Raw genomic sequence first — 9,890 nt, 5'->3', positions numbered from 1 at the left:
TCTTAAGTTGAAGCAATTGGGAATCTTTAGTGGGCTCAGCTTTAGTTGCGGAGAGAAAGTGATGTAAGCATGGACTTTGGCTTGGGGTGTTAATGGCGTTAATGCTGAGTGCATTGTGGGTTCGAGAACGTTAGTGGAAATCACTTTTCTCACTAACGTTCCCACCATATGGCCCACGTTAACTCCAACGTTAGTGGTACTAACGTGACCACTAACATTGCCTTACAAACCTTCGCAAGCGTTATTGGGACTTACCTTTCCAATAACGTTGCCTTGTGCCCCTAGTCCCCACGTTAGAGCTCACGTTAACTAAGTTAACGTGGCTCTTAACGTGGTTATGTCTCATCTTCGCAAGCGTTATTGGGACTCACCTTTCCCAATAACATTGCCTTGTGCCCCTAGTCCTCACGTTAGAGCTCACGTTAACTAAGTTAACATGGCTCTTAACGTGTTTATGAATGCCATCCCAACATTAGTGACAAAGGTGAGTGTCACTAACGTTGGCTCATCAACTTCAACTTCACGTTAACTTTCACGTTAGTGGTCTTAACGTGACCACTAACGTGAGCAATGCAAGCTTGATCCAACGTTAGTGACAAAGGTGAGTGTCACTAACGTTGGCATTGTTCCTCTCTTCAATGTTAGAGTCCACGTTAACTTAGTTAACGTGGCTCTTAACGTGGTTCATTGCCACATCTTGGAGCATTAGTGGTGATCACAATTACCACTAACGTTGGAGTCTTTTTTGTCTCCACGTTAACTACCACGTTAATGTAGTTAACGTGGCTATTAACGTGGCTTATGATGGCTTCGAGGGCGTTACTGGTGTCCACTTTTCTCATTAACGCTGTAGGCTTATCCCTATTCCACGTTAGTAACCTACGTTAACTATGTTAACGTGGATGCTAACGTGGCTCTTCCTTGCTTCCTTTGTCCTGAAATTACACAAATAAAGTGCATCAAAGCTCTAATCCAAGTCATGAAATCATGCATTATCCATTCTAACATCCATTCCTTGCATAATTCTCATGAAATAATGTAAAATTCACAATATTTGTCTAAATCAAGATGTAAGTGTTCTTTTATCTAAAACTTGCTTATTTCCTAAGAAAATGTATGAAACTACACTAAAACAGTAAAGAAAAGGTCAGTGAAACTGGCCTAGATGCCTTGGCATCATAGAGTTATTGGAATTCAAATTAATTAGCAAAGATAACAATTATCAATCACAATGAGTTTGATAACTCAAGTGTCTCCAATTAATCAATTCATCAATTAAAGCCAAGAATATAAAAAGCTAAGTAAAAATCATAAATCTGAAATACCTTAAATTATATTTAAACATAAATTCAAATCTAACATAAAATGGTTCATAAGCCAATTTGGCAACATGAGTCAAATACAAGTAAAAGCATTAGAGTATCTAAAGGTAGAAAAGAAACATAAATTAAAGTAACAGTGAACCTGGAGTGAAGATGAACAAGCCTAAAACTAATAGAAATCCTAAATCCTAAATCCTCAGAGAGAGGAGAGGGTCTCTCTCTCTAGAAACTATATCTAAAAACCTAAAAAATTCCATAATGAATGTTGTATGAATTCTTCTTGTTGATTCTCCCATTCTCTATTTCTGGGCTTGGATTTGGACCGAAAAAGGGTCCAAAAATCGATGGGGGTGATTTCTGCAATTTTCTGCACGTGGCGTACTTCACGCGTGCGCTTGGGTCACGTGTGCGCGTCATCTGGAGTTTTTCCTTTCCACGAGTCTGCGCAGTCACGCATTTGCGTCAGTTGTGTTTCGCGCTAGTCATGCGTCCGCGTCATCCATGCGTACGCGTCGATGCCATTTTGTGCGAGGCACTTGATGTGTGGAAAACGATCCAACACAAAACTCACTGGCAAGTGTACCGGGACGCATCAAGTAATAAAACTCATGGGAGTGAGGCCGATCCCACAGGGATTGAAGGATTGAGCAATTTTAGTTTAGTGGTTGATTTAGTCAAGCGAATCAAGTATTGGTTGAGTGATTTTGTATCCAACAGTAAGTAAATAGCAGGAAATGTAAAGGGAGAGGGATGAATTGCAGAAATTAAAGAGAACTGAAAGTAAAGGTGGTGAATCTTAAAGAACAAGAAATTAAATGACTGAAACTTAAAGTGCAAGAAATGTAAATTGCGGTAACTTAAAGTGCAAGAAATATAAATTGCTTGAATAAAGAAGGGATTTGAGGACTGGGATTTCAGAATTTAAGCAAGGGAAATTAAATTGCAACAATTAACCAAGCAAGAGATGAATTGAAATTGACTAGATCTTCAAACAGCAAATGGAAATTCAATTGCAGCAGTGGTTCAGCAGAAGAACCAAAAAGAGAAAATCAGATCTCAGGACTTCAGAGACTAGATAGCAGAGTCTAGATCTCAATTGCCTTCCCAGATCCAAGTTCACAAAGTAATTAAAGAGAAATTAAAGATTTAAGCAGCAAAGGAAATTGAATTCAATTCAATTATGCAGTAGGAAAATCAAAGAGATCTTAAATGGAGATTGAGATAGAAGTTCCTCAATTCTTCACACTCAAGACTCAACAAAACCCAGTAAAGAAAACAAAATGAGCAGAGGAAGAAGAAGTGAATTCTCTCCTCCGATTCTCAAGACAAGTTTGCAGAAAAAAAAAGAAAAATGGAAAGTGCTCTCAAGTGACTAAGGATGAAAATTCAAAATGAAAGTAAGCTCTCTCCAAAAAAACTCTCTTCTAATCCTAATTAACACCTATTTATACACTTTCCATTTTGGATCTAAGAATTTTGAGTGGGCTTTTTGATTTGGTGAAGAATTGAATTAAGTTAGATTTTTGAGTGAAATTCAGCCCACGTTGCTCCCAGGAGGCTGCCCTGCCCTTGTAGAGGGCAGAGCAGGGAAGTTGTGTAAGGAAGCATGTAGCGTGCCAAGTGTGGGAGAGGCATCAGGATGCTGCCCTACCCTTGTGGAGGGCAGGGCAGTGTTGTCATGGTGCGCCTTGCCTTCCTGCCCGTGCGTTCAAGCTGCGCGCGCCCAAGCTCCTGGCCGTGCCAATTTGTGTGCCATGCACCAAGAAATGCTGTCCTGCCCTCCACAAGGGCAGGGCAGCGCAGGCTTTCCTTGTTCTTGGGTGAGGTCCCAAGTTCGAAACTTGCTGGATGGCTTTTGTTGCCCTTTTTTTCTTGGATTTCTTGGTGCCAAGGTAGCGCCTAGTTTCTTGCTTCCTCAAGGTCTTGTGTTCGATCCTTGGAGGTTGAAAACAAGCTCATTTTGGCTTGTTTTCCTTCCTTTTGAACGCTACTTCCTTCCCTCTTGAGCTTGGTTCGAAACCCATGGATGGCACTTGAAGAACAATTTCCTTGAATTTTTCCATGAGGAGCCCGATATTGCTCTTGAGGAGGGCAGGGCAGAATTTTTGCTTCCCTTGTTTCTTGGCCTAGAATTGTGCTCCGCCCTCAAGGAGGGCAGGGCAGTGAGGCCTTGAGTGCTTGATTCATTGTTGTGCTCTCTTGGAAGGCAGTGTGCTCTTGTAGAGGGCAGTGTGGCTTCCTCCCTTCCATGCGCTACACTCTTTTCTTCCTTGGGCCACGCTTTCTTAGGCCACGCTTCACTCCTTTCTTCTTTTCTTCTCCTTCAAATAATCAAAACAACCAATCAAAGTATCACTAAATTCACAAGGTTTATAAATCAATTAAAATTCAATTAAATTTAGCTTAAACCTCATGATTTAGCATTAATTAAGTGGTGGTTGATTGATTCAAATAAAACATGCAATTCCACTCTAAATTGCTTACTTATGGTGCAAGAAAGTGCATAAAAACTAGCGAAACAAGTGAAATTAGCTTGAGAAATGGGTATATGATGACTTGTCATCACAACACCAAACTTAAATCTTGCTTGTCCCCAAGCAAGCATCAAAATTAAGAGGAAATGAAATGAAAAAAAGAAAAGCATGCATATCCTTATTAGGCATATAGTAGAACTTGGTTCATGGAGTTTTTATGCAGACAATGATAACTCAGTTATTGTTTGCTGTTACATAATGTACACTTTTTTCTCAAAGGCTTACTAAACTTGCTGTTGTAAGGTTTACTTTTTACTTGCTCCCTTGCTAACTTTTTTTTCTTATTTTGCTTAACAAGCTTATTATTCTTTGAAGGCTTGGTGTCAAATGTTGCAGTAGCCTTTGGCTTTATTTTTACTCAACATCTCTTCACCACATACACATGGCTCACTATTTCCTCCTAGGATCATTAATGCCCAGCACCTCTTTGGATAACTAAATGTTCTGTAGCTAGGTTGCTCTTTATTGTGGACTTTCAATTGGCCATCCCAAATCAGTTGATCTAAGTGGCCAGGTTTTGAAATACCCCTTAGAATTTACTTATCCAAGCATATCCTAGTACATGAACACCACAGGCATGTGTCCTAGGGTCCAAGCTATTGGTGCCCAGCCTTTATTCTTTGTTTTTCTTGCCACATTGGCTTTTTCTTCTTCCTTTTCTTTCTGTTTTATTTTGTTCTCAAGGGATTTTTTTCTTTACTGATAGGAACCTTTATGACAGCAAGCCAGCTCACACTTCAAAGAAAATGACATTATGCAGCAATTATTTTATGAGTTATGCATTTAATCAAACACATATACCACCATTAACTTCCATTCTAACTTATGCAACATTGGATATTTACTTTCTAATTCAACCATTTCTCTTTTATTTAAGCATATGGGAAACAAAACAATATTTAAAGCTAAGTGATGAATGACAAGCATTATGCAGATCAACATACTTAATCAAACAACTTCACTTGCAACTAAATAAACACTTTAGCAAGACATACAAGAATTCCTGAATTAAAACATTTCACAACAACAAGGATTAAGTGTAGATACAACCTTTTGGGTTGCAGCTTTTCATTCTTCCTCTTGTTGTATCCCTTTTGAGTTAAGATGCACAATATCTTCAATGGTTGACTAATTTCCTGCATAATTCTCAAAAGTTGCTTGCTTCTTAAGCCCTTAGATGAATGGTTAGTATGCATAAAGTGAGTGTGTCTTTTGGATTTATTTTGGTGTGGGAACACCAAACTTAATTGTTTGCCACAGCCTCTGATGCAACAAATTAACCATATGTGAAACCTTGTGTCCTTGCTAAAGGTTATGGAATTAAAACTAGAAAGCAGTTAAGTAGTTGAATAATCTGTCTGATTGCTTGGAGCTAGCATTATGCAGGAAGTGAGAATGTTTTTAAATGAGATTTTGGTGGAACACCAAACTTAGAATCTTTCATTCTCCCTTAAATTATTTTGGTGTGCAACACCAAACTTAGCTCCTTGCAATGCATACCAATTATTCAACATTTTTATTGAAAAAGCTGTGAAAAGAAAACTACCTCCGGTTGGGTTGCCTCCCAACAAGCGCTTCTTTATTGTCATTAGCTTGACATCCTCCATTCTTTGATCATGGAGGCTGAAAATCATAGTGCCTCAGCTTCTCACCTCTTACTGTGAACTTCCTTCCGGTCTCCTCTTTGATGATCTCTAGGTGTTCAAGTGAAAGGACCTGGTTCACAGTGTAGTATTCAGACACTTGTGGAGACACCTTCATTGGTTGGGTGTTTAACATCACTTTATCCCCTGGTGAGAAGCCTTCAGTGGGGATCTTCTTGTTTCTCCACCCTCTTGGCCTCTTCTTTTTTTCTTTCTCAAAAGATATTCCCTGCCTTGGTGGTTCTTTATCTGGGATGTTAAATTTCTCATCTGGGGGCTTTGGATCTAGTTCCTCCTTGATTTCTTTGGTTTGTTGCACCATCTCTACTGCTTTCAAGCATGGATTTAGAAGTCTTGGAGTTAACTCATTGACTGCCTCCTTCAGGCTTTGATCTCTGGCCTTATCCTTCATACAATCTTCTTCTTAGTTTGGCTCATGCATGGTTTTAAAAACATGGAATGCTAGGTGCTCATCATGCACTCTTAGCAACAATTCCCCTTTTTCAGCATCTATCAATGCTCTACCCGTAGCTAGGAAAGGCCTCCCCAAGATGATGGGAGTGTTAGGGTCCTCTTCTATATCTGAGATAACAAAGTCAGCAGGGAGAAAGAATTTTCCCACTTTTACCAACACATTCTCCACAACTCCCAGTGCTTGCTTAATGGATTTGTTAGCCATTTGGAGAACTATTCGTGTGGATTTCAGCTCAGAAATTTGAAGTTTCCTCATTAGAGACAAAGGCATCAAGTTTATGCTTGCACCAAGGTCACAGAATGACTTCTCAATTGTTATGTTTCCTATGGTGCAAGGTATGTAAAAACTCCCAGGATCATCTTTCTTTTCTGGCAACTCTCTTTGGAGGATAGCACACATTCCTTTGTCATCTCAACAATCTGTACTTCCTTTAGGGATCTTTTCTTTCTGAGTACTTCTTTCATAAATTTGGCATATAGTAGCATATGTTCACGTACTTCCAAGAAAGGAACATTGATGCTGAGCGTCTTGAATATGTCCAGGAATTTTGAGTATTGCTTATCCTCATTTTCTTTTTTAAACCTCTGAGGGTATGGAAGTTTGGGGACACAAGGATTCACTTCTTCCCTCTTCTCTTGTAGTTGTGATTCAAGGATGTTCTTGTCTCCCTTTGAGATTTGTGCCTTCTTAGTTGTCTGATCCTTTTCACTTTTGTCCTCTATTTCTTCTTGTGGAACTTCTCTATTGTGTTCTTCTTGATTGATGGCTTCCTTCTCCCTAGTCTCTTCACTTTCCACTATAATTGCTTTGCACTCCTCCCATTTTGTGGCTTTTCCTTTGTCCCTTGGGTGTTCTTCAATGACATTGGAGAAGGTATTTGCTCTCTTCTCACCCATTTCTGAATTTTGCTTAGCCATTTGGCCCATGTGTCTCTCAAGGTTTCTAATTGAGGCCTCTTGGTTATTGAATGCCAGGGCCTGATCTTTCCATGCAGTTTCCTGATCTTGTCTTGCCATCTCTTGATTTTTCATGAGTTTCTCCATCATTTTCTCTAGACTTGAGATTCTTTGAGAGTCTGGATTTAGTTGTGGTTGTGTGAAATGAAATGGTTGTTGTTGGAAGTTGTTTGAATTAATTGTGGGGGTACTTTGAGGGTGGGATGTGGATGTAGAAAAGTTATTCTGGTGGTTTTGTGAGTTGTTATGGGATTGGTGGTATGTGTTTTGTGGGTTTTTGAATTGGTTAGTATTATTGGATGAATGGTTTTGGTTGTTTGTGTTGCTAATGCTGCTATAGTTGAAGTCACTTTGTCCTTGGTTCTAGTGCTCACCCCACCTTGAATTAGAATGAGTCTTACAGGGTGTCTTGTGTGCATCACCATGAAAATTGTGTTGTAATGAACTTGAAGTGTTATTCATGCATTGCACCTGCTCAGAGCTTTGTTGCTCATAATTGAATGTCCCAAAACTTTCTTCAGATTGATTCCACCCATGTGAGGTTTGAGATTGGCATTGTGTGTTTACTGCAGCACCTTGCAGTCTATCAATTTTCTTGGCCATCATTTTTATTTGCTGCTGAAGCTGTTGATGCATCTGTTTGTTTTGTGCCATGAGAACATCAACACCTTCAAGTTCCAGCACATCCTTTCTCGGGGCTGGTTGGCGTTGCCTTTGATGACCATAGAAGTATTGATTGTTTGCCACCATGTCTATGAGTTTTGGGCTTCCTCTGCTGTCTTCATTAATTGCAAAGGACCTCCTGCTGAATGATCTAGTGCTTCCTGAGCTTTCAGAGTCAATCCTTCATAGAAGTTTTGAAGTTTATCCCATTCTTTGAACATTTCTGGTAGACACTTCCTGAGTAAAGCCTTGTATCTTTCCCATGCATCATACAATGACTCTCCATCCATCTGAGTGAATGTTTGGACCTCTATTTTGAGTCTGATAATCCTTTGGGGAGGATAGAACTTGGCTAGGAATTTGCTCACTAAGTCTTCCCAATTATTGATACTTTCTTTGGGAAATGTCTCTAGCCATTGAGTGGCCTTATCCTTCAGAGAGAATGGAAACAGCAGTAGCTTGTAGATGTCTGGATGCACACCACTTGTTTTGACAGTTTCACAAATCCTGAGGAAGATGGATAAGTGTTGGTTTGGATCTTCAAGTGGACTTCCTCCATAGGAGCAATTGTTCTGCACCAGAGTGATAAGTTGAGGCTTCAACTCAAAATTATTTGCATGAACGTTGGGAGTGAGTATGCTACTCCCGCAGTTTCTTGCATTGGGGATAGTGTAAGAAGCCAACACCCTTCTTGCAGCCTGGGTATTGTTGCTCACTCCCTCTTCACGCACCTCAGCCTCCATGACTTGCAAAAATCACAAACAAAGCAAATGAAACATGAACATTCTAGTGCTAGAATGTGGTTAGAGGGTTAGGTGACACAATGTGTCAAACAGTTAATGTGCTTATAAAAAAAAAGAAAAACAAAGAAAAAGTGCTTAATCTAGACCACCACCTTACTTAATCATTTTCAATCTATTTCAATCCCCGGCAACGGCGCCAAAAACTTGATGTGTGGAAAATGATCCAACACAAAACTCACCGGCAAGTGTACCGGGTCGCATCAAGTAATAAAACTCACGGGAGTGAGGTCAATCCCACAAGGATTGAAGGATTGAGCAATTTTAGTTTAGTGGTTGATTTAGTCAAGCGAATCAAGTATTGGTTGAGTGATTTTGTATCCAACAGTAAGTAAATAACAGGAAATGTAAAGGGAGAGGGATGAATTGCAGAAATTAAAGAGAATTGAAAGTAAAGGTGCTGATTCTTAAAGAACAAGAAATTAAATGATTGAAACTTAAAGTGCAAGAAATGTAAATTACGGTAACTGGTAGGCGAAATTGTGATCACTACAACTCAAATAATCCAAAAACTTGGTGTTCAACACCATGGCATAAACACAACTTCGCACAACTAACCAGCAAGTGTACTGGGTCGTCCAAGTAATAAACCTTACGCGAGTAAGGGTCGATCCCACAGAGATTGTTGGTATGAAGCAAGCTATGGTCACCTTGTAAATCTTAGTCAGGCAAACTCAAATGGATATGGGTGATATACGAATAAAACATAAAGATAAAGATAGAGATACTTATGTAATTCATTGGTGGGAATTTCAGATAAGCGTATGAAGATGCTTGGTCCCTTCCGTCTCTCTGCTTTCCTACTGTCTTCATCCAATCCTTCTTACTCCTTTCCATGGCAAGCTTATGCAAGGGTTTCACCGTTGTCAGTGGCTACCTCCCATCCTCTCAGTGGAAATGTTCAACGCACCCTGTCACGGCACGGCTATCCATCTGTCGGTTCTCAATCAGGCCGGAATAGAATCCAGTGATTCTTTTGCATCTGTCACTAACGCCCCGCCCTCAGGAGTTTGAAGCACGTCACAGTCATTCAATCATTGAATCCTACTCAGAATACCACAGACAAGGTTAGACCTTCCGGATTCTCTTGAATGCCGCCATCAATTCTAGCCTATACCACGAAGACTCTGATCTCACGGAATGGCTGGCTCGGTTTTCAGGCGAGCGCTCGGTTGTCAGGCGATCAACCATGCATCGTGTATCAGAAATCCAAGAGATATTCACCCAATCTAAGGTAGAACGGAGGTGGTTGTCAGTCACACGTTCATAGGTGAGAATGATGATGAGTGTCACGGATCATCACATTCATCAAGTTGAAGAACAAGTGATATCTTAGAACAAGAACAAGCGGAATTGAATAGAAGAACAATAGTAATTGCATTAATACTCGAGGTACAGCAGAGCTCCACACCTTAATCTATGGTGTGTAGAAACTCCACCGTTGAAAATACATAAGAACAAGGTCTAGGCATGGCCGAATGGCCAGCCTCCCAATGA

This window comes from Arachis hypogaea, chromosome 1, assembly GCF_003086295.3.
Source record: "Arachis hypogaea cultivar Tifrunner chromosome 1, arahy.Tifrunner.gnm2.J5K5, whole genome shotgun sequence".
NCBI classification, from domain to species: domain Eukaryota; kingdom Viridiplantae; phylum Streptophyta; class Magnoliopsida; order Fabales; family Fabaceae; genus Arachis; species Arachis hypogaea.
Note: the sequence above shows the minus strand (reverse complement) of the source record.